This window comes from Eleutherodactylus coqui, chromosome 12 (genome assembly GCF_035609145.1).
Source record: "Eleutherodactylus coqui strain aEleCoq1 chromosome 12, aEleCoq1.hap1, whole genome shotgun sequence".
NCBI lineage: Eukaryota > Metazoa > Chordata > Amphibia > Anura > Eleutherodactylidae > Eleutherodactylus > Eleutherodactylus coqui.
The window spans coordinates 69486818-69513395 of NC_089848.1; positions in this window are offsets into that span (position 1 = coordinate 69486818).

The window sequence follows — 26578 nt, forward strand, 5'->3', positions numbered from 1 at the left end:
ACAATTGCAACAGCAGTGCAAAATTGGTCAATACACAGAAAAATGCAAGAACAATTAATCGTAATTAAGAAGGAAAATTTTAAACAGATCAACAAATGAGAACAAATTAAAGAGGTTTGCAAGTAAATGACAAGGGGAGAAGACTGAAAAATAGAAAGTTTAATTCATTTATATACAACAATCGGCTTTAACTGAATGTGCTGTTGATTAAATGAAATAGACAATTTCTATCTATTGCATATCTATCTATCTATCTCATATCTATCTGTCTATCTATCATCTATCTCATAACTATCTATCTATCATCTATCTCATAACTATCTATCTATCTATCATCTATCTATCTCATATCTATCTATCCTCTATCTATCTTTCTCATATCTATCGATCTATCATCTATCTATCTATCTATCCATCTAATATCTATATCTATCTATCTATCTATCTCATATCTATCTATCTATCTCACATCTATCTATCTCTCTCATATCTATCTATCTATCTATCTATCTATCTATCTATCTATCTATCTATCTCACATCTATCTATCTATCTATCTCATCTCTATCTCTTTATCTATCTATCTATCTCATATCTATGGGAGATGTAAATAGCATAGGCTCGCTATGTTAAAGGGGTTGTCCCGCGCCGAAACGGGTTTTTTTTTTTTTCAACAGCCCCCCCGTTCGGCGCGAGACAACCCCGATGCAGGGGTTAAACAAGAAAACCGGACAGTGCTTACCTGAATCCCCGCGCTCCGGTGACTTCTTACTTACCTGCTGAAGATGGCCGCCGGGATCTTCTCCCTCGGTGGACCGCAGGGCTTCTGTGCGGTCCATTGCCGATTCCAGCCTCCTGATTGGCTGGAATCGGCACGTGACGGGGCGGAGCTACAAGGAGTCGCTCTCTGGCACGAGCGGCCCCATTGAGAAAAGAAGAAGACCCGGACTGCGCAAGCGCGTCTAATCTAGCGATTAGACGCTGAAAATTAGACGGCTCCATGGAAACGAGGATGCTAGCAACGGAACAGGTAAGTGAAAAATTTCTGATAACTTCTGTTAGGCTCATAATTAATGCACAATGTACATTACAAAGTGCATTAATATGGCCATACAGAAGTGTATAGACCCACTTTGTTTCGCGGGACAACCCCTTTAATGACTTAGCAAGTGCAGTATATGTATATTTCTATATCATATTTGGTGTGACTTGCTATCTATTTATCTGCTTATCTGTTTCATATTTACCCTTTTGGTGCCATTGGCATACTGAGAATTTATAGGGTCCCATATCAATCTGATGGAATAGCTTTGTTAACAGTAAAGTGAAAACTGAACTGTAGAAATAAAAACAGCAGCATAACTAAGTTTACATAAATACGCAATGCACTTTGAACAAACTTGTGCTTAGGTAATAGTCAACTAGCAAAAATACAAATCACTGTCCACTGCCTGTTGTCATGGGAAGTCTGTCTCTATTAACAGAGACACTGAGATGGGGCACAAAAGGTTTAGGACAATTTTGTCTCATGCTGCCCATCGACGTCTATTTAAAGGAAAGAAGAGAGAAGAAGGGATGCTGTAGAATGAAAACAGAAGCAGATAGGCTCACATAGAGATGTGGCTGCAGATTCTATTCAGTGTTTAATCTCACCCCTGTGCTGAAATCCCATCTATACTGCTCAGTATGTCTATAAATGTCCTCCAAGCTGTTGTTACTTTTGAGGGTGCACTGCAGAGAGATAAAGAAGAAGAGATCCTATTCTTCTTTGTGTGGATAGTATGGAGACATCATAGCAGCTAGTCTTCACCCACCAGCTCAGAGAAGACTTCATCCTGCAAAAGGGAAAATTATATACACAAACCATATAACAGCCAGATATATTTCTACTCCTCAAGTGATCACACAGAAGCTTATTCTAAAAAGCCACTTGACAGTATTAATATACTTGCAGCAACCAAAGGACGGATAGTACTGTCATATATCAGATCTTCTATCCAAAGGAGAACCCACAAAATACAACTAGACAACAAAAATATCAACATCATGTTTTTCCCCATAAAAATGAATAGTGCCAAAATTTTGCATCTGAGTTGGACCCCTTAGCCCCTAGACCCCATACCATCAGCTATCGATACTATGGTTAAAGTTATGCTATTCACCTATCTATTATAAAGTTGACCCATAGTATTGAGTCTGGCATATTCATTATAGTTGGTGTTAGGTCCGACTCGGATGAATTGATTATGTCCTAAAGGACGAATATATACACACTAAGTATAAACACAGATAACACAAAAAGGTAAAAACACAAAATGGGAAATCTAACCGTAAACATTCTAATATAAGGAGACCCTGCCTATAAGAAAAGCACTTACCCTGATGAGGGCAACACCACTTCAGGAACATGGGGCAACCTTGACTTTCCCCAGATAGTGACAGGGAATAGTGGCAAATGTTAGATGAAACTCAGTGTAAACAACTAAAGTACAGAGAAAATTATGTAAAAACACAACACATAAATAAGTAGATCACCTGCAGACTTAACTGAAACACGGGTCAAAAGCAGGAACCACCAACAAGACCAGAAACACCTTCTGACAAAGAGTATACCCAGCACCTTCTGTTCAAAAGGGCTGATTTAAATAGCCACACAGTTGCTGAGTGACTTGCTGAGCACTAATTACACCAGCAAGGAGTAGTTAACTGCCGACCAGTGCTGACAGAAAATGAACACATGCCAATATGGTGCATCATGTGGGCCAGGGCCGACACCGCAAAGCCACCCGGACCCATGCCCATCCACCAGCAGTTCTATAACAGTTGTGATATCTATTTAGACAATCCCTTTTTCTTAAACCTCTCTTGATTAGTTGATTACAGTGTGTCTCAGCTGATGATCTCCAGGATCAACTGTAATCCTCGAGAGGACCCCAAAAGCAAGTGCTCAATTCCCCTACAGCACAGTCACAGGACGAATGAAGTATTACACCATTTCTATTGAAATCAATAGACTGCATATACAATAAACTGATGTCTAAGGTCCTCCAGAGTGAAAGAGGCTCCGTGATAACTTGAAAATGGATTTTCAAAACCAGCATTATTCCAGAAGCCATATTTCTTTATTAGTTGCCTCCTATAATAATATTGATCTACAATTTAACTTTCAGCAAAATTCTGCAGCTCTTCGACATGTTCAATGAGCTAAATGGCATGTAAAAAAACATATAAAACTAGCTAACATCCAAAACATTTTCCATTGTCTTTGTTTAGATCTGACAGGCAAATTAAGTCTAAATTTAAAGTAATTTATGACTTAAAGAAAATCTTTCTGGCAGGTACAGATCACAAGTGAATAATTAGAGCAAGATTTAACATTATGAACTGAGAAATCTGCTGGATAGCAAGGATGATTTATAAACTAAATTGTAAGTAATGTTGCGGCTTATTCTTTGTGGAATGTAGTGTCACATCCTGTGTGAGAGATATGGCATTATAAATCTGCCATCTATAATCACACCACATACATCTTCCCATTTTATAACTAGGGGCATTATTTTATAGCTTAATAATGGATCAGTCTGGGAGCGAAACATTTCACAAATTCTCTACAGAAAGAAACATGTTGTTTGAATGTTGATATCGCTTTGAGAATTTTAAAGTGAAGCTCTGGAGAACATGAAACTATTTTATGAAGACATTGTATTATAAGCAATTCTTTCATATAAAATAATTATTGGAAAGCATTATCGCATTATAGTTTGGCAGGCAACTCCAGCGGAATACAGACATTGAGTTTAAAGTTTTTTAGCAATCAATTTTAGGGTGTAAGGCCGGCTTCACACGAGCGTGACGGGCTCCGCTGCGGAATATTCCGCGGCGAAGCCCGTCACGGCGCCCCCCAGAGACCCCATACTTACCAGCGGAAGATAGCGTGAAGACGCTTCCCCGCCCACCGCAGCCGCGTCATGTGACACGCCCACCGCGTCACATGACGTGGCCAGCCGTGTTACGTGACGGTAGGCGGGAAAGCGTTTTCACGCTATCTTCCGCTGTGTTACAGCGGGAGATAGCGTGAACGGACGGCTTCCATTGACTGCAATGAAAGCCGTCAGCGCGTACACCCGCGGCAAATAGAGCATGCCGCGGGTGAGGACGGGAGATTTCACGGTGCGGAATTCCGCGGTGGAATTTCGCATCGTGAGCATTGTGCTATTAGGTTCAATAGAACCTAATAGCAGCGGGCAATGCAGCGGATTTTCGCCGCGAATTACGCAGCGTAAATCCGTTCGTGGGAAGGAGGCCTTAGCAGAATAAGTTTACTAAGGCTGGGTACACACAGGGCGGAATCCTACCAGAATCTCGCGGTTTTGCCGCAGCAAAAAAACACGAGATTTCCGCTGGGAAAGCGCAGCCTCCAAACCTGCTGCACTTAGCTATGGGGTTTGGAGCGGGTTGGCCGCATGCTTTTCCTTTGCGGCAGGCGCTCCCATAGAGAGGAGCGCGGCCGCAATAAAAAAATTTAAATAGACATGCTGCGGCCTGGGAATCTACGCTGCAGCGCCGGCTTCTGCCAGCTTTGCGCGATGGAGCCGTCCCATGTGCACGCTATTTTTGACAATCCCGGGATTAGTGGCTGCAGGCGGATTAGCTGCAGTGAAATTCCGCACGGAATCTCCGTGGCAAATCTGCCCTGTGTGAACCCAGCCTAAAGGTTCCCTTGCAGACAATCAGGTATCGTATGATTTAAGATATATTTAATGTTTTTGTCTCTTTATGACATTTTTCAATTACACACTTTGTAAAAAAAAAATCAAGCACCTAGAAGTTGCTGCAAATCTCAGCATGCAGTTACCTCTCAGGCAGATATACAAATGATTAGAGTTGTAGTGTGATTAGATGAATGGTCTTGCCACCTGAGGCCCTAAAAGAGGCACCACCCTTTGCCAATCAAAAAGCTTTCAGAAGGGGGGGGCGTGGCCTAACCGAGCACCAAGATGGCTGCTTGATCTTGGCGCTCTGAGAACCTAAACTCTTTAAAGCAACAAAAAGCGACTTTGGAGACATTTCATCCACCCTACCTTGATCCTCGGATACCTCTCCACTATCTGAGCTACTGGCGGAGGTCTGCCTGACGGCTGGTCAGGTGTTTGGAGGTCTTCTGTCTTCCCCGCGTCCACTGCGCCTGGGGCCCTCTCTGTGCCACCCGTCCCACCTGTGGAGGGCGAGGTCCCGATCTACCCGACGAGCGGTCCTGAGGGGTCCGCGGCTGCTTGAAAGATCCCCCGCAGGTGCCGACAGCGGAGGATAGCGGAGCCGAGATTCCCTCTCATACACACTGCTTGCTGGGGTCCGCCGGTGCACCTGCCGTCCCTGGAGGTTTCTCTCCTCTGTCGGAGGAGGCTGGGGGACTCGGCGCTGCAAGGAGTCTCACTCTGTGGTTAGCTGCCGTCCCGGAGAATACAGCCGCTTCCTCTGGTGTGCCGGGAGCGGGTAAGAAGCCTGTCTCGAGCGCTGCTCTGAGCCGTCGGCTGCTGTCGGTCCCGCGATTCCAACCGGCAGCCCTGCAACATCGGAGGTAGGAGAAGCTACTGCCCTCTAGCAAGCCCCGCGCTGCCGGTGATTGAAGCCCCGAGGGCTTCTAACGAGCACTCTGTTGTACCGGAGCCTGGGGAAGACCCTGCCGCTGGTGGATACTTTGTACCCGCTCCGGAGATTTCCCCATCGGCACTCCACTTCATCAGTGCCAGGGGGGAGGATTGCCTTATTGAAAAACCCCCACCGCTGTCCAACGCCATTTTGGGGTCCCAGCACTACTTAACAGAGAGCGGAGGCAAGTGCACATCTTCTGTTAACCCCTTGGTGCCCATAAAAGATATACTTGGGACATTGTGCTGCCTACTCACCCCAGAATAGATTGGGGAGAAGATCCCTCCTGCATTTAGATTAATGTTGCTTCACCAAGGTAAAGAGGGGGGCAACTTATTAACTCTTTCTTAACCCCTCATGTCCCAGTTTTTGTTTTTTCTTTGTGAGGAAGTACTCGCACCAGTAAATAGGAAAGCTTGGAGAGGTGATCTAAGGTCCGAGTAAGACGCATTGTTTTGTACGCCGCTCCGGGCTAACCGAAACTTCTCTTTTCAGACCCAAGGGGTCCCTATCACTGACGAGTGTCTCTCCTGTCCTCTGCCCGTCTGCCATGACCCGCCGCAAATCTACAAAACCGTCTCCTCAGCGCGTAGCTGATTTTTTCACGGTCCGCAGCAGTAGAAGAGGATCGGCTCCCACGCTCGCAGCGTCTCCGGAGGGCCCATCCACCGAAACTCCGGATTCTCAGCGAGGACTGGGATCTACACCGGGCAGCCCGGGTGCTTCCGGAGGAGGAGAGCCCCTTTCCCCTTCTATGATGGGAGAGGTGAGTGAAGCTGCAGCATCCACTACATACACCAACTCCCTCCCAACTAAAATGGGGCCCCACATCATTTCTGCCTCAGGAGGTGACCTCACTCCCTCAGCCAGCCCAGACAAAAGAAGACCCAGACTAGACACAACCTTGCAAACACCACTTCCCCCATCAGACAGTGCAGAACTGATAGACAGGCTTCCTTCCTCAAACCAACCCGCGTCGGAAGCATTTATTAAAGAAATGATGGTGGCACTAAGAAACTCCATGCGGGAAGACCTTAATTCTATCTCATCACGTATTAGCCCCTCGATTGCAGACGTGGAGGAAAGAACCACACACATTGAACATAAGATGGAGGAATTAACTAAGTCTCACAACACACTCATAGACGCGCACTACTCATTAGAGGAAGATGTGTCCCAGATTAAAATTAAAATGGCGGATCTAGAAGACCGCAACAGACGAAACAATATCAAATTTAGGGGTATCCCCGAAAACGTTAGCCCACCCGAGCTAAAAGACTTCCTAACACAACTGATGAAAAGAATGCTTCCTTCCACCCCCTCTCAAGAACTCATCATCGACAGAGCGCATCGTCTACAAAAACCAAAATTCCTCCCAGACAACATCCCGCGCGATGTTATAGCGAGAATCCACTTCTACCATATCAAAGAAGCCCTCATGTACGCCTCTCGCAAAGCGCCGGATCTTCCCTCTCAGTTCACAAGTATCCAGCTATTTGCGGATCTATCGGCCGCCACTATCCAAGCCAGAAAGGCATTCACTCGTATAACCACCTCACTCAGAAGAGAAAAAATCCCATATAAATGGGGATACCCCACAAAATTAATTCTTCACAAAGAGGGATCAAATATTACATCAACAACCCCGAAGACGGAGAAAAGATCCTAACATCCTGGGGCATTCCTATCTCGGACAGACTTCAGGACAAAGCTGACCCCCCCCCCCCCTCCGGAAAGCCTCGTGAGGGGTCCCACTTCCCCTCTCCCCGTTGAAATGTCTCCGCCTATATCATAGTTTGGAGGTTCCTATATGTCAGGCGAACTCTCTCCCCCAGAAAATATGCAGGTTCCTGACCCTGCTAGAAATATTTTGGTTTTGCTGTGTTTTCTCATGTTCCATCAGCTTTCAAACCCTGAGCTTAGGAAAAGCTCCATACCAGACCACTTGTTCTGGTACTTTTGGCTGATTTTTTATGTTATACAGGTTCATATTTCCCTCCCTTATGCTCCTTCCTTTAAAAGTGGTTTTATAACAGAGATTCGTGGCCTCCTCATCGCTTATCTATCTAACCCATGGCTGTAAAAATTTGCTCCCTTAATACTAAAGGTTTAAACTCTCCTTTCAAGCGATCATCTGTCTGGAAAGATGCCCTTCAAAATAATGTAGATGTATTATGCCTTCAAGAGACGCATTTTGCGAGCTCAGCCCACCCCCAATTCTCCCACAGGAAATACCCAAACATTTTCTTATCCTGTGCGGAGAAGAAAAAAGCTGGGGTGTTGATCGCACTCAGGGACACCATCAGTGTTTCCCTTACGGAGCAAATTATTGACACTCATGGAAGGTTTATAATATTGGTAGGCCTGTTTAATAATATTAAAATAACTCTGGTGAACATCTACGCCCCAAACTCCTCCCAAATTTCCTTCTTAAACAAAACTCTCAGGAAGATAAGAAAATCGCATGTGGGTAAACTCATAATATGTGGTGATTTCAATATGGTCCCCGACAAACAGTTAGACTCCACCAGCTCCACAAATAGAACCTCCCCAGTCCTGGCCCCGTGGCTCTACAAAGAAGCGCTTTATGACACCTTTAGATGTCTCAACGCATCCTCAAAGGAATTTACATATTACTCCCCTCGGCACAGATCCTTCTCTAGGATCGATTTGTTTCTAGTTGACAGGTGGACCCTACCTGGAATTCTACGCGCTAAAATAGGAAACACTACATGGTCAGACCACTCACCCATCTACCTCTCGCTTAGCGTAACTAACTCTTCTCCAGCACCGAGAAATTGGAGAATCAACCCCTCTCTCATAAGAATTCCTCAATTCAACCAGGATATTAAGCAACACTTAGCTGAATACTTTTCAACGAACGCGAACCCAGATACAAACATATTCTCTACATGCGCTCATAAAGCGTTCATGCGGGGCATTCTAATTAAAATTAGCTCTTACCACAAGAAGAAAAAACAACTTTACATAACCAACATTCTTTCGCAAATCACAAAACTAGAGCAAAGTATGCAATCCTCTCCCACACTAACGCTTCATAAAGAATTGATGAATCTCCGGCTCAATCTCCGAAGATCATTAATCGAAGAGTTCGACAATTCGTCTAAATGGTCAAAAATGAACTACTACTCAGAATTTAATAAACCCTCAAAATTGATGGCCAAAATAGCAAAAAAACGCCAAGCGACAGCAAAAATGCCGTACCTTATCAAACAAGACGGTTTAGAAACAAAAATAACTCACCCCCAGGACATAGCTGATGAGTTTAGTCATTTTTATGCCAAACTCTACAATCTCCACAATGACCCACTAACACCACAACCTGACAAAGCCCAGATTAATACCTTTCTGGATAAAATTGAACTCCCACACATCACAGAAGAACAACTTGGAAAGTTAAATACCCCTACAACACCTGCAGAAGTTCTCAATGCAATTAAATCTCTAAAACCCCACAAGGCTCCAGGTCCAGACGGTTTCTCAAATGAATATTACAAAGATTTCGCTCTGGACCTGGCCCCTTACCTCTCTGAAACATTTAATAAAGCCATCATTGGTAGCACCTTCCCAGAAGAGATGCTTAAGGCCACCATAGTGACCATTCCGAAGCCAGGTAAACCCTCAAGTTCTACAGCAAACTACAGGCCCATCTCCCTGCTAAACTGTGACATAAAAATATACTCAAAACTAATAGCCCAACGACTGCTAAATGTGCTCCCACAAATCATTCATAGCGACCAAGTGGGCTTTACAAAAGGTAGGCAGGCATCAGATGGGACCAGGAGGGTGCTCAATTTGCTTTCGGCGGCGGAGGCGAACCGCACGCCGTCCCTGATCCTGGCTTTGGATGCAGAAAAAGCCTTTGATAGGCTCCACTGGGGGTTCGCCTTCACCACCTTGGAAAAATTCGGCTTTAGGGGAAATATTCTCAGAGCCATTCAGGCTCTATATAGCTCACCTTCCGCAGAGGTTTTGATAGATGGCACCCGCTCAAGAAATTTCAAAATAACAAACGGTACCCGCCAGGGGTGTCCTCTGTCCCCACTGCTGTTTACATTAATCATGGAACCATTTGCTGAATCTATCAGAATAAATCCCAAAATTAAAGGAATCTCTGCAGGGCTTAGACAGCATAAAATCAGCCTATTTGCGGATGACGTTCTGTTATTACTCACTGACCCCTTATCTTCATTGAGAGAGGTATGCAAAACAATCCAACAGTTCAGTAAGGCATCATACTATAGGTTAAATATAGATAAGTCACAAATTCTGGCAATCAATATAGATAATTCTTTAAAAGACAGCATTAAAAAGGAATTCCCCTTCCAGTGGCAGAGTAAATCTATCCCCTACTTGGGAATAAAACTGTGCTTTCCAATCAACGACATAATTTCTGCCAATTTCTCCCCCTTATTAGAAGAACTCCAAACAGAGCTGAAAAATCTCGCGACTAAAGAACCGTCATGGCTAGGGCGAGTTGTCCTATATAAAATGCTAATCTTACCTAAAATCCTGTACTGTTTCCGCACTCTCATCCTACCGATCTCTAGGATGGAAATCTCAAAATTTCAAAAGCAACTCTCTAACTTCATTTGGGGAGGAAAGAGGCCTAGGGTGGCTGCGTCTATCTTATACCTCAATAGAAAACAGGGTGGCCTGGGTGTACCCAACTTGTGGTCTTACCTACATGCGATCAATAATAATCAAATCAGACATTGGGTGAGGGGTACCACGGGCCCGGGCTGGCTCCAAATTGAATCTCACCTCCTTGACAACAAGCCTTTCAAACCTCTTCTCCTAGCCTCACTTTTAAGTTCTCTAATACCCTCACTTCCACAAATCCAATGCCTGGCCCTACTGTCACCTCCAATGCGTGCTTCCCTCCATTCATGGAACTGGCTAGCACAAAAAACCAGAGACCAGAAGGGAAGAGACAATATTAAAATACCTATTACGACTCTTGAATATTTCATCCCCAACCTGCGTCTGAAATCTTGGGCTGAGAGTGGTATAATAAATGTAGAAGACCTGATACAAGGAGAGGACATCGTCCCCTTCCATACCCTAATGAAACACAACTCTATTCCAAGGGGAGAATTCTTCAAATATCTTCAGATCCGTTCCCTTCTTCAAAGCTCCCAACTCTGGAAGGTGAACATACCAAATGAAAATAAAAAGATCCTTAGTGGCTCCACCCCGTTGTCTCGATCCCTTGTGAGAACTTGCTATGGCGCTCTTTCAGGCGACATGAGAGAAACAAAAAAAGTTCATCTTCTCAATTGGGAGAGAGACACGGGAGGGAGAAATACAACAAACCAATGGATTTCAGCATTTGAATGGGCTAACAAGTCAACTCTTAATGCAAATATTCTCGAGGCCCACATAAAAGTGCTGACCAGATGGTACTACACCCCGGTGACCCTAGCTAGAGTCTTTCCTAATACAAGTGATTCCTGCTGGAGGCAATGTGGCCTCCCAGGCAGTATATACCACATCTTCTGGAGCTGCCCAAAACTCACGCGGTTCTGGGACGAAGTCTTTTCCCTTATAAGAAAAATTACAAAAACAACTACTATTAAGTCCCCAAGACTAGCAATTCTTCTACTGGATAGTGGGAAGTTCCCTACTCAATCGAGGAAGATTGCTTGCCACATTCTCCTTACCGGTAAACTACTAATATCAAGAAAGTGGAAGACCGAGGTGTCTCCTACCATATCTGACCTAATCCAGACAATATCAGATCATAGTATATATGAAAAACTTTACGCCCAAAAGAATGGAGGCTTCTCAGCATATCTAAACAAGTGGAACCCATGGCTGCATCTGTTTCCCAACTAACCACTTTTCATCCCCTCCCCCCCCCCCCCCCCCCTTATCCCAATTAAAAGTTTATCTAAACGTTCTTTCTCTTTTTATATAACTTTTTTTTTTTTTTCTCTCTCTTTTTCTCTTCTTTTCATCTTTGGCCTTTTGCTGGATTCTGGCAGAGAAATAAGGCGATGTTAATGTTCTGATAATTCACAGAAGATGAATAAGTTCATTTGATTCATGTAACGTTACACTCTCACAACTGTTCCGAAGAATTTTGACCCAACAACGGGATTCATGAACAGAAGACTTGTACTTGTGTTGTTACTCATGTTAAATTTACATTAATGTTACTTTATTCTTGTCATCTGCTGTATTGCTACCAAGATAAAAACCAATAAAAATCTAATGATTAAAAAAAAAAAAAAAAAGCTTTCAGAAGCTTCTTGTGTGTAGTGGACCTCCTTTTCCGCTTGTGTAGAGCTTGTTGACCACTAGACGCCTCTACAATGTAATCAAAGAGATTTCACCAGGTCAATAGGGTCTGAGAAGGGGCGCATTGCTGAAAGGAAAGAAGCTGGATGGGCATATTGATGGATTGCCGCCACCTGGATCGTTCTGACCAGACTGTTAGGCAATGTTTGGACCAGTGGATGTGTGAGGACACACATACAAGGAAACTGGGCTCAGGGCACCCTCCACAGCCTATCAGTAGAGAGGATTTGATGTTTGTCCAACAAGCAGCTCAAACTAATTCATTGTCCGCCATCCAGACACAGGTGGCAACATTATTACAGGCCCCTGTGTCTGCTGGAACCATTTCCAGGATTAAGACATTTGGTCTCACAGTGCATATTACATGTATTGCATCTGACATCACACAACATTGCCTCTGTTTGCAGTGGTGTTGTGAACAATGAAACTGGACTGCTATGGAGTGTAACCGGGTTGTCTTCAGTGACAAATCCAGGTTTAGTTTGGGCACTAACGAAGGTCGTGTTCGTGTCTGGAGACCTAGGAGTGAGTGCCACAATCCTGCCTTTGCTGTGGAGCACCACACTTCCCCCACTGCTGTGATGGTCTGGGGGGGGCATCGCATACGACAGCCGGTCACCCCTAGTAGTGGTATGAGGGACAATGACAGCTCAGCGATATGTTCAGGACATCCTGCAGCCACATGTGTTCCTCTCATGGCGGCTCCCAAGAGGCATACTCAAACAGGATAATACTCGGCCACACACACTAGGGGGTCACAGGAATGCCTCCACAACATTATCACACTTTCATGATCTGCCTAGTCTCCAGATGTATCACCAATAGAACATGCATGGGACCATCTGGGGTGCCAACTTTGACAGTCTATGAGTTTGCACGATCTAAAAGCTCAGTTACAGCAAATGTGGACCAATGTGCTGCAGGATACCATATGGAACCTGTATGCCTCCATGCCCACCAGTATCACATCTTGTATCCAAGCTAGAGGTGATCCAACAAGGTACTATAGCCTTCCTTGAAGTGTTTAGTTTTCTGCAATAATTATCCTTTTGCTCTAATATTGTATTCACTTACTTATATCGACTTTAAAATCATACATATTTACAATATGTGTACTCTGAAAGTTATTAGTCTAAAGGCTGATGATGCAGTTATTACTCGGACCTCGAAGCACAGGTTGTCAGATGACATGCTATAAATAATCTGCTGCTTAAAAAGAGGGCTGGACAAGGATACAACTTCTGAGGAATATTCTTCAGCAGCCATTTGGTTAAAGGGGTTGTCCCGCGCCGAAACGTTTTTTTTTTTTTTTTCAACAGCCCCCCCGTTCGGCGCGAGACAAACCCGATGCAGGGACCTAAAAAAAAATCCGCACAGCGCTTACCTGAATCCCCGCGCTCCGGTGACTTCTTACTTACCGGTTGAAGATGGCCGCCGGGATCTTCTCCCTCGGTGGACCGCAGGGCTTCTGTGCGGTCCATTGCCGATTCCAGCCTCCTGATTGGCTGGAATCGGCACGTGACGGGGCGGAGCTACCAGGAGCCGCTCTCAGGCACGAGCAGCCCCATTGAGAAAAGAAGAAGACCCGGACTGCGCAAGCGCGTCTAATCTGGCGATTAGACGCTGAAAATTAGACGGCACCATGGAGACGAGGACGCTAGCAACGGAACAGGTAAGTGAATAACTTCTGATAACTTCTGTATGGCTCATAAGTCATAATTAATGCACAATGTACATTACAAAGTGCATTAATATGGCCATACAGAAGTGTATAGACCCACTTGCTGCCGCGGGACAACCCCTTTAAGATAGGCTCTGCATTACTAGTTTTTGTTTAACACATGTCATGAAAAGCTCATGACATACACTACCGTTCAAAAGTTTGGGGTCACATTGAAATGTCCTTATTTTTGAAGGAAAAGCACTGTACTTTTCAATGAAGATAACTTTAAACTAGTCCTAACTTTAAACAAATGCACTCTATACATTGCTAATGTGGTAAATGACTATTCTAGCTGCAAATGCCTGTTTTTTTGTGCAATATCTACAAAGGTGAATAGGCCCATTTCCAGCAACTATCACTCCAGTGTTCTAATGGTACAATGTGTTTGCTCATTGGCTCAGAAGGCTAATTGATGATTAGAAAACCCTTGTGCAATCATGTTCACACATCTGAAAACAGTCTAGCTCGTTACAGAAGCTACAAAACTGACCTTCCTGTGAGCAGATTGAGTTTCTGGAGCATCACATTTGTGGGGTCAATTAAACGCTCAAAATGGCCAGAAAAAGAGAACTGTCATCTGAAACTCGACAGTCTATTCTTGTTCTTAGAAATGAAGGCTTTTCCATGCGAGAAATTGCTAAGAAATTGAAGATTTCCTACAACGGTGTGTACTACTCCCTTCAGAGGACAGCACAAACAGGCTCTAACCAGAGTAGAAAAAGAAGTGGGAGGCCGGGTTGCACAACTAAGCAAGAAGATAAGCACATTAGAGTCTCTAGTTTGAGAAACAGACGCCTCACAGGTACCCAACTGGCATCTTCATTAAATAGTACCCGCAAAACACCAGTGTCAACATCTACAGTGAAGAGGCGGCTGCAGGATTTTGGGCTTCAGGGCAGAGTGGCAAAGAAAAAGCCATATCTGAGACTGGCCAATAAAAGAAAAAGATTAAGATGGGCAAAAGAACACAGACATTGGACAGAGGAAGACTGGAAAAAAGTGTTGTGGACGGATGAATCCAAGTTTGAGGTGTTTGGATCACAAAGAAGAACGTTTGTGAGACGCAGAACAAATGAAAAGATGCTGGAAGAATGCCTGACGCCATCTGTTAAGCATGGTGGAGGTAATGTGATGGTCTGGGGTTGCTTTGGTGCTGGTAAGGTGGGAGATTTGTACAGGGTAAAAGGGATTCTGAATAAGGAAGGCTATCACTCCATTTTGCAACGCCATGCCATACCCAGTGGACAGCGCTTGATTGGAACCAATTTCATCCTACAACAGGACAATGACCCTAAACACACCTCCAAATTGTGCAAGAACTATTTACAGCAGAAGTAGGCAGCTGGTATTCTATCGGTAATGGAGTGGCCAGCGCAGTCACCAGATCTGAACCCCATTGAGCTGTTGTGGGAGCAGCTTGACCGTATGGTACGCCAGAAGTGCCCATCCAACCAATCCAACTTGTGGGAGATGCTTCTAGAAGCGTGGGGTGCAATTTCACAAGCTTACCTCAACAAATTAACAGCTAGAATGTCAAAGGTGTGCAATGCTGTAATTGCTGCAAAAGGAGGATTCTTTGACGAAAGCAAAGTTTGATGTAAAAACAATGTTATTTCAAATACAAATCATTATTTCTAACCTTGTCAATGTCTTGACTCTATTTTCTATTCATTTCACAACGCATGGTGGTGAATAAGTGGGACTTTTCATGGAAAACACAAAATTGTTTGGGTGACCCCAAACTTTTGAACGGTAGTGTATACTGTATTATGCCAGTGAGTGCCAGCTCTCAAAGTCAGCCAGTACCCACAATTTATGGAGTTAGATCGGTAGCCAATCCCACTCCATATCCACGCGACAAGTTTTATATTTATATAAATGTCCTTTCATTAAATATATTGTTTTTATAATTGCAATTAACAATATGAGATTTTATGATATTTTTATTATATAAGTACATAACCCATTGTTATGAATTAATTTTTTACGTTACAATGTATATTAAGATTTATAAGACACATAAGTTATTGTGTAAACTCTTACTCCAAATAGTTCCTCTCATATATGTGCATACCATTGCACACAGAGACCACATGACCAGATCACACAACTCTGATACTAAATAGAGTAAATCCCAGGGAACTACAACATCCCTCACTATCAGGTGACCCACGTTCAACGTGATGACATCATTCCGCAACCTCATCACATGATCGGGGCCGCAATCCGGACTTTGCAATGACAGCTCCGACATTCAACAGAAGAAAATCTCACTATCAGGTGACCCACGTTCAACGTGATGATGTCACACCACACCCAATCACATGACCGGGGCCGTAACCCGGTCCTTTGTAAAGATAGCGGCAATTTAAAGTAAATTTATTCCTAACTTGGGCTCGTTACTTCACTTGCCCGTTTTTACTTCTAACTTTGAATAGCATATATGCTTTTAATTCTAGCTCACTGTACGAACTCCATGCATGCTGACGTCATCACGCTGGCGTCGAGACCGCCCACAACATGGCGGCAGCCGAGAGCACTGCAATGACTGCTAATTGTAAGTCACTTCTTTTAACTATATTAATGACTGTATATTGTAATTTTGTATGCTTGAAAAAGGCCCTTAAAGGGTCGAAACGCGTTGCAATAAAACTTCACCTCATGGTGTAGAAATATACACTTTATTTATCCTTCATCCCGTGAAGCGCTATACTGGATATTTTTCACTTTGGATTTTCATTTACACTTGGTTCCCTAGCACTAGGGACCCCAGACATCCAAGCAGCTCTCCGGACAGGATTGGGAAGGAGGATCGTTCAACCTATTTACTGTACTTACAGGCTACCCCGGAATTGGAGGTACTAGTGAGCTATCCCACCCCAGGGACACTCACTAAGTACCGGGTAAGTCATTTTTCTTCACTTTTGATCACATTACCATTTAGCACTGAAGGAGCGCTATTACTGATCCCGACACTACTGTTATCCACTCCATATGCAGTGACCCAGACCGAGTGCAGACCAATGGCAGGGATAAAGCAGCGGGGAATAAGATGGTTGTCAATGGTGGCTCTGCTGCTCCCCTCCAACGTGGGAAATCGTGATCTGTGCTGGTAGGCAACATGCAAGAGTGGTAAAAACACCTAGAAATAAAATAAACAGTAAATAATATAGGCATTTGTTGTAGCCTGCTATCCGCAGAGTCGGGTAGGGTAAGATGTTAAATTGTCATGACGCAGGGCTGTATATGGGTAGGAACCCATTCCAGGCAGAAACCATAAATGCAAAAATTGGAGAAATAAACAGTAAAAAGGGGGGTAGTAGTCCTTGTCCCTGAAGGTTAGTGTGATACCTCAGTGCAGTATGTCGATGATGGGAAGAAACCTCAGGCCACAGACTGTACATGGTGAAAACGACTTGAACACTTTTATTTGCAGGGAGACAGAGAGTACTTGGTTGTTCAGTAGTTACATCACTTGCATTATATTCACTTGAGGTAGATAATAAACTTTCATTACACTTGCAGATATAAAATGTTGCAGACACTTTCCCCAGGGGACTAACATGAGCTTACAGCTTTTCCGCTGTGGCTTTGACTATTACTTGACACTTGCTTTACTGACTTCATTTCTCTTATTTCTCTGTCTCTCTCTTCTGCTAACTCTCCAGCATAGACTTGGTCTAGTACTCACACTTTAAATGTTGCTTCCCACCGCACTGGCTTGGTGATGACTCTCGGAGGCTTTCTCCTTCTCCCCTGTCTCCTTCAGACTCTTCTGAGCTGGCTGGACTACTAGAATGGACTGACTAAGTCTGCTCACTCTCAACCTTTTCTACTTTTCTTGTCCACCAATCCTGAGCTAGGGGAAATCTCTCTGTCCAATCCCAGACTAGCTAGGGGTGACTGACAGGTAATAGAGCAGGTTAGGGTGTCTTCTGCAAAGTCATGCGGTGTAAGGTGGTAGGAACACCAGAAATTAACCCATTATTAACCATTAAAGTCATATATACATAATTTCACAGGTTTATATAAATATCCACACATCACATGAAATAGTAATCGCTGTGGTACCCTAACTTTGGGTACTATAAACACAAAGCCAGATGTTGGAGGGATTACATATGCACCCAAAAGCATCAGGGAGTTAATGGAGTCTTTCCATCTTGTCCAAACATGGCTGAGATGGGAATACTTCTCTGTATGAAGTGACTGGGAGGATAGTAACAGCCAAGCACGTCTGTGCTACACTGTTTTCATAACTCCCATAGACGTCAATTACTCTACCCTATTACCCTATATCCCATTCACCACATGCATCCAGGCAGGGGCCATGAGATCCAGAACTAGAGATAGGTGTAGATCCCAGACGTAGCTTATTCCCATTAAAGGGGTTTTACAGGTTTAGAAAAAGTTAAGTGCACAAGAAACTAACAAGAGCGCTCCTACATGAGGTTCATAAAACCTACAGCATGAGTAAGTGGAACTGCTAATAGTCAAAACATTATACCTTAAGGTAATATTAACTAACTTAAAAAAACTAGACTCAGACACTGCAAAAGTCATAAATCTAAATTTTGACAGGAGGTTGGTGCCAGAGAAGATTTTTACCCTGGAGGAAAATGTTAAAATTATTTTTATTATGTGTGTCTTTGCTATACATTATGAAGATTCCTGTGCTATATATAGCATGTATAATGTATTATATTGTTTGCTTGTACTGCATTTATCTATTCTTTGTATCTAATACTTTACTAATGCAACGCATTTTTTTCATAATTTTCTAAAACAAGCTTTAACAAATAAAGGACAAGAAGTACTAATAGAAAGTCGAGTGAAGCACTCTACAAATATAGGCATTTGGGTAGGAAAGCAAAGGACAAAGTATTTCCTGCCAGATAAAGTGTTGGCAAAAGTCTGGTGATCTTGGTTCATTGCAGTACTATTGTTAAGGTTCTTTTACGAGGCAAGATAAATTGGAACAAGCATGCGACTAACGGTGAAGTGGTGTTCGTATATCGCTCGCTTGGCATGCATTTACACTGAACGATAATTAGGTAGTTTCTGTAAGGGCTGACGTCCCAATAAGGACAACCCCGGAGTCTTCCTCTAGGCGCTAGCTGACCCTGACAGGACAGAACACATATAAAAGAAAAGCAAGAACATGACTGGAAAGAGTAAAGAAACAGGGAGAAACAGGCTTAGAAGGATAACACTGAGGAACAGGTGAAGATTACAGACAGAACAATGCAAGTATGGAAGAACAACAAAGCGCAGGATACTGGATGATAACGGAATAACTGCAGAAGCAGGGGCTAAGCAGGAAGTCAGAGAGCAGAATTCACAACAACACTGAAGCACTGAAAGGAAGTCCCAGCTCAGCTATATAGGGCAGTGAGTAGCAAAGGTCCTTAAAGCTGAGCTAAAAGCCCTAGAGCAGGGAAATATAAGCTCAGTTTACATGGAGCAGGACGACGCCCACGTCTTCCAGAACCAGGGAAAGAGAAGTTAGTCTGAACACTGGATCTAACAGTTTTGATCATTCATTCAAACATAACCTCACCTTTAGTCAACCCTTCTGCCACTGTTTTGTACTCAGCAAATCATTACAACGCCTGTGTACACCAAATGATTTGCAGCAGAAGAATGATGATTTTTAGGTCTACATGAAAGATCCAATCAGCGATAATCTCATGGTTTATCACTGATTATTTACTCATTGCATGCTTTTAACCTAACAATAATTATGCAAATTACTTGATCGAATGGTTATTCGCACGATAATCGTGGCGTTTAAAAGGTCCTTACCAGTGTCGGGCTGGGGTGACCATCAATAAAATTGATATAGGGGGGGGGGGGGGGTCCTATATAGCTATATGCAAATCTGATACAAATACAATCACAAACAAAAACAATCTGATCTTCGTTCACAAATTCCAAGCCACCGCATTCTCTCTACACATCAATGAAAATGGAGCTGCCTTTATGTGCCTTTGGTTTGCATATTGCAGCTTGTTGACAGCTCCTTTCCATGCTTGTGTATAGGAAGAGACATGCTGCAGGTAGGGAGAGCCCAGTGTGGCCCACCAATTTGACTCAAGAGCTCTGTTCCCTCTGAAAGGAGTTGGTTTTTTGGCTGATACATGGACTTCTCAGGTAAGCACTGCAGGAACTAGGAAGTGGGTGAGTATTAAAAATATTCACCTGCTTCCTTATGGCCCTAACAGCACCATAAATTAGTTCATGGTGCATTAGGTAGGTGACAGATTCCCTTTAAGTTTAGTCGATGTCAGATCGTAGCTTGATAAAATAGGCAAAATCAGCAACCCATTAGATGCATATTTCAAAAATCCCCCAAAATGCCCTATTGTCAAGATAGTCTTTATTGTTCCTTGAAGTTGGTTACTGTGCATTGCAAGGGTAAGCAGCCACCTCCTCTACTGAGCAGAGATGGCTGGCGCTTGTGCACTTGTAACTCTATCTGTAAACTTCACTTGGGTGGTCAGAATCTCAGGGGCATGTTGGCTAACTGCTGGCTACCACAAGCACTGCGCTCTGCTACTGTATTTCTTTCAATGGAAGGGTTTCTGGGAAGGACAAGCAAAGAGAACGTGTTTGCACTGCCAAGAAGTCCTTCTATTGAAAAAAAATAGTAGAGCACAGCGCTAGCACTGGCCGGAGTTACAAATCCACAAACACCTGCCACGTCTGGTCAGTCGTGGAAATGGTTAGTTCCCTGTCATCAAGCAGAAGACAACTGTAGGAAACGACAAAGAATATCTAGAGAACGAGGCATTTTCAAAATATGTATCTAATGAGTGCTTTGTGGTGGTTACCCACTAGCAATATATTGTCTTGCAATGCAAGAGTGAGTGAGAACACATGATAATGAAACCAATGATTTTCAATTGTTCCATACTCATTTGTGATTTTTACTCTCAAGCCTCGCAGCATAGAGAAAAAATCTGTGATATCACTCAGTGTTGTCAATGGGGCCGGCGGCAGCAGCGCCAACCCCACTGAAAACATAGGGAGTACATCGTGGACTTTTGCCACAGCTGTGGCAGAAGTCCGTTATGCTATCCCATTGCTTTCAATGGGGTCTGCACTGCTGCTACCCCATTGAAAGAAGTGGGCTGCAGGCGACCCCCGCAGCGATGATTTTCAGGGAAGGGCTTGAAATATAAGCCCTTCCCTGAAAAATCATCCCTAGCTGTAAAAAAAAAAGTAAAAAACTAAAAAATTATACTTACCTAGAAGTGCTGTCCGGCTCTTCTGTTCATCCAATACAAGGGAAGTGACAGCATTCCTGGCGTACAGAAATTCAAATCTGAGTTTATTCCTCCAAAGAAGCAACGTTTTGACCCGCTCTGGGTCTTTGTGAAGCAAAATACAGTGCCACTATACATATCAGAACATATACACCACTCACATAGACCCACCACCAATCAGAAGTTAAAATAAACAGGTGTTGTTGCATAGTCCTAATCACCAAAATCCACCTTCCTCTTTGCCCAGTAACTTTCCATTGCATTAAGTGACTTCTACTTACTTCCTGCTCACTCCATGTTCCACAAGGTTACAGCCGCTTTCACTCTCTTACCTAGCGTTCTATCTTCTCTACTGCGCATGCGCGGAATTTGGGTGCCTCGCGATACTTGCTACTCTGGAGAAAAGCTACAGTGGATTATATAGTGTATTTATGAAATACCTACTACTGTATTTTAATTTATATGTTTTATGTATTTCAGGTGGTTTGCTAAGTCCATACACCCGCCCTACCTCTCTTACCTTTTGTGGTAAGTCACTTAATGCAATGGAAAGTTACTGGGCAAAGAGGAAGGTGGATTTTGGTGGTTAGAACTATGCAACACCTGTTTATTTTAACTTCTGATTGGTGGTGGGTCTATGTGAATGGTGTAAAAGTCCTGATATGTATAGTGGCACTGTATTCTGCTTGACAAAGACCCCGAGCGGGTTGAAACGTCGCGTCTATGGAGGAATAAACTCAGATTTGAATTTTTGTATGCCTGGAATGCTGTCACTTCCCTTGTATTGGATAGACTGTGTATAGGAGTCTGTGGCTCAGACCCCCTTTTGTGACTTGCATAAGGAGATTTTTGTCTGACATCTGACTGACAAATCCCGAAGTGTACTGCGGATAAATTGCGTTTTATCCTCGGCTCTTCTGTCCGGCCTCGGCAGTCGTCTTCTGCCTTCTAGAGGGCGGGTATTGAAAAATCCCTGCCCCCAGAAAGCACTGGTCTTATTGGCTGAATGCTCAGCCAATCACAGGCAGCGCTAAGCCATTGAATGACAGCTGAGCGCTGCCTGTGATTGGTCACAGTGCTTATCCAATCTTATATTTCAAGCCCTTCCCTGAAAATTATTGCTGCAGGGGTTGCATGCAACCCACTGCTTTGAATGGGGCCGCAGCAGTGCTGATCCCATTGAAAGCAATAGGATAGCATCACGGAGTTCTGCCACAGCTGTGACAGAGAATTCCTTCATCCCCGTGGTTCCCGCGGGGATGAAGGAATCCTCTGCCATAGCTGTCATAGCTGTGGCAGAAGTCCGCGATGTACTCCCTATGTTTTTAATGAAGCTGTCACTGCTGTCGCCGGCCCCATTGAAAACACCATTGAGTGTTATCACAGAGTTTTCTCTGCGCTGCAAGACACTCACTCTCGCATCGCAAGAAAATATATCGATAGTGGGTAGGCACTAGAGATGAGCAAGCGTACTCGTCCGAGCTTGATGCTCGTTCGAGTATTAGGGTACTCGATATGCTCGTTACTCGAGACGAGCACCACGCGGTGTTCGAGTCACTTCCATTTTCTTCCCAGAAAAGTTTGCGCCGTTTTCTGGCCAATAGAAACACAGGGAAGGCATTACAACTTCCTCCTGTGAAGTTCCAGCCCTATCCCACCCCCCTGCAGTGAGTGGCTGGGGAGATCAGGTGACACCCGAGTATATAAACTGGGGCCGGCCGCGGCTCGCCACAGATGCATGCTGAGAGACATTAGGGAAAGTGCCGTCCTGCTGTAGCTGCTATAGGGAGAGTGTTAGGCTGTTATCTTCGTCTTCAAGAACCCCAACGGTCCTTCTTAGGGCCACATCTGACCGTGTGCAGTACTGTTGAGGCTGCTTTTAGCAGTTTTGCACTTTTTTTTTGTTGTATATCGGGCGTGCAGACCATAGCGTCCTCAGTCTGCAGTCATTTTACTGAGTATAGGGGCAGTACTGGTGAGGCAGGGACAGTGGTACAGGGAAAGAGATATACTGGCTATATAGGCAGTGGGCTTTTTAAAAAAAATTGGAAAAAAAAATCTTTGGGCTGCCTGTGACCGTGTTCAGTTTACTGCGTGTCTGCTTGGGGTAGTAGTTGCTCACTATTACCCAGCTAGGTGTTACTGCAGCCTTGCGCATAATTTTTTCTGGCTGCACTGTGCTTTCAATTACCACAGTCATCCTCCAACAGGGAAATCCATATACAGGCTATATAGGCAGTGGGCTTTTTCCCCAAAATTGGAAAAAAATACTATATTTGGGCTGCCTGTGACCGTCTTCAGTTTACTGCGTGTGTGCTGGGGGTAGTAGTCGCTCATTATTACCCAGCTAAGCCTGTGACCGTCTACAGTTTACTGCGTGTCTGCTGGGGGTAGTAGTCACTCATTAATACCCTAGACTGCTACTACTACTGAAATGGAACTAATACTGTGCTCCCCCTATACTGCTGCTAGTGATATGTTACTGGGGCCTGTCTAGACTGCAACTACTACTGAAATGGAACTAATACTGTGCTCCTCCTATACTGCTGCTTTGGAATTGTTACTGGGGTCTGTCTTGACTGCTACTATTACTGAAATGGAACTAATACTGTGCTCCCCCTATACTGCTGCTAGTGAGCGCTGAGGAGTTTTTTTCTCTTTTTTGTCTTGTTATTTCATTGTCTCCTTCACTCGGTGAATGGAGTTTCCTCTGGCTGCCGTCTCATCAGTGATATGAGATCTCTTTGGAGCACCTTTAAACCTCTGGCTCTATCTGAGAAGATTGACCTTCCTACCGTAGAAGTATCCCGTTGGACCACTATAGCTTTGACATCTCCGCAGTGAGCGCTCTTCTATACATATCTTTTATACTGCTGCTAGTGATATGTTACTGGGTCTGTCTAGACTGCTACTACTACTGAAATGGAACTAATACTGTGCTCCCCCTATACTGCTGCTTTGGAATTGTTACTGGGCCCTGTCTTGACTGCTACTATTACTGAAATTGGCGGTTGGGCAGCATGTTACCCAGGAGAAGTGGCAGCGGAGTGCCATGCAGGCAGTGATTGTGCTTTGTTGGAGGTAGTGTGGTGCTTAGCTAAGGTATGCCTTGCTAATGAGGGTTTTTCAGAAGTAAAAATTGTTGGGAGGGGCCACTCTTGCCGCTATTGTGGCATAATAGTGGGACCTGGGAACTTGAGATGCAGCCCAACATGTAGCCCCTCGCCTGCCCTATCCGTTTCTCTGTCGTTCCCATCACTTTCTTGAATTTCCCAGATTTTCACAAATGAAAACCTTAGCGGAGCATAGGTCCCATACAAAAATGCTTGAGTCGCACATTCACTTCAATGGGGTTCGTTACTCGAAACGAACCCTCGAGCATCGCGGGAAGTTCAACTCGAGTAACGAGCACCTGAGCATTTTGGTGCTCGCTCATCTCTAGTAGGCACCCTTATTATGATACTTAGAACACACTGAAATGGGATTCCCTAGATGGGAATACCCCTTTAATGGTAACTGATGTCAAAATGTCAAATTACAGTTGAAGAGAAAAAACATTTTGTAAATATTTTTTCCTATGTTGCCCACAAGGAAACCCCAAAGTAATAATGAACAGAGTCACGGAGGCCTGTGACAATAGTATGTGTGTCTGTTATTAGCTGTAAGTGCTCCGGGGAGATGTTATACAAGACTGGTTTATTTGTTTGACACACATCAGAACGAAAGGTTGCCTCTGTCTACGACACTTATGTTGAGTGTTGATTACTTTTGGTCAGAAGTCAACAAAGTCATTGCGTTTCTGTCCAGTAGAGGTGTGTGATGACTCCATCTACTGAGCAAGTGACAGATTTATAATTGTCAGCCTTTATCATGTCTGTGTCTACGCGTATGTCAGCTCTACACTGAGTTTATCTGTTACTCTTTATGTATACCATGTAGAATATGTAACGGAATCCTGAGCGATTTGTAGTTAACAAAACTGTTTATTTACTGAAGTTGGGGCAAATAAAGCAAATAAAATCCAAATATATCAAAGCCAATGTATACAGATAATAATTACTTTTAGTAAAGTTTAACCTAGAACAGGGTTCTACTGGTTCGGTTTACTCAACACTATTTGTGACTGAAGTTTATCAAGTGTTAGGTTCTTAAAGGGAATGTATGAGACTTAAGGCTGATTTAGACACAACGATTTTCACTCAAAAATTGCTCAAAGCCGTCTTTTGAGCGATAATCGTTGGGTCTAACTGCACTGACATTGTGCTGTTTTCGTTAAGGAATCGCTGATCGTTCTCTTTCAGCATGCTGAAAGAGAAAGATCAGCCTTATCAGGGATTCACAGCGGGATACAGTTGATACTATTGTTTCAGCTGTATCCCGTTACCTGAACACAGGTGGGGTATAAAGAACACAGTGCTCCAGCTGTGTTCTGCATACCCCGCTAAGAGCGCTCAGCTGTATAACAGCCGGACGCTCCGAGCAGAGAACAGCTGGATGCAGAAGACAAGCGGCCCTGCTTGTCCTCTGCTTCCTCCGCTCAGAGCGCTCAGCTGTGTAACAGACGGGCGCTCCAAATAGAAAACTGCTGGATGCAGAAGACAAGCGGCCCCACTTGTCTTCTGCATCCCCACTCGGAGCGCAAAGTGATTGCTTAATGTTTGAGCGATCACCTTGCGCTTAAAGGCACACAACGATTATCGCTTAAAAGTCGCTGAAAAGATATCTTTTTTTTGGCAACTCAAACTCATTGTTCTAAGTTCAACTGGCTAAATCACGGACCGTGGACTAGGCTGATAGCCTGGTACATGAAATTACATCCACATTTGCTGCTTGTAGTGACAATGTTTTTCCTATCACTATGAATGCTGAGTGGATTACTATGAATGCTGGGAAGATCACCTGACTACAGTAACCAGTCACAGTACATGATACATTTCTTCTAGGTGGAACCTTTGATCGCAGATCACTTGAACTTGCTTTCGCAAATCGTAGATCAAAAAGTGTTGGTGCAACGCATTTGCCTTAAACCAAGTTCAACAGCTGATCGCAGTTTAACTAAACCTGGATCAACAGCATGGCTGGTGCAACCAGCCCTAAATCATAGCTGCTTTCTTCTGGAAACAGTGCCATAAATATTCATTGGCTGTATCTGGTACTCCACCTCACATTAGCGCCACTGGAGTGAATAGGACTAAACGGCAATACCATACCTCACTTATGAACACATGTGCTGCTGTTTTTTGGAAGAAAGCAGCCATGTTTTTCTAATCCTGCATAATCTGTTTAAGGGCTCATTCACACGGGCGGATTTTCACCAGGTATTTTGCATGCGTATATTGGGCATGTAATACACAGTAAATGGAGTCAGTGAAGGTAAAAGGATGTTCATTGATCCATTCCCATTAGCGTATAAACACTACATACAGGTACACGCAAGAAAAAGATGGCAGCATGCTCTCTTTCTCTGCGTATCACGCAGCTTGAGCCCTGTTCTTTTTCATGGCGGCGTACGCTACACTGTCCATATGTAATACCTTGCGTATGGGTGGTGATTAGAGATGAGCGAACCTACTCGTTTCGAGTAATTACTCGATCGAGCACCGCGATTTTCGAG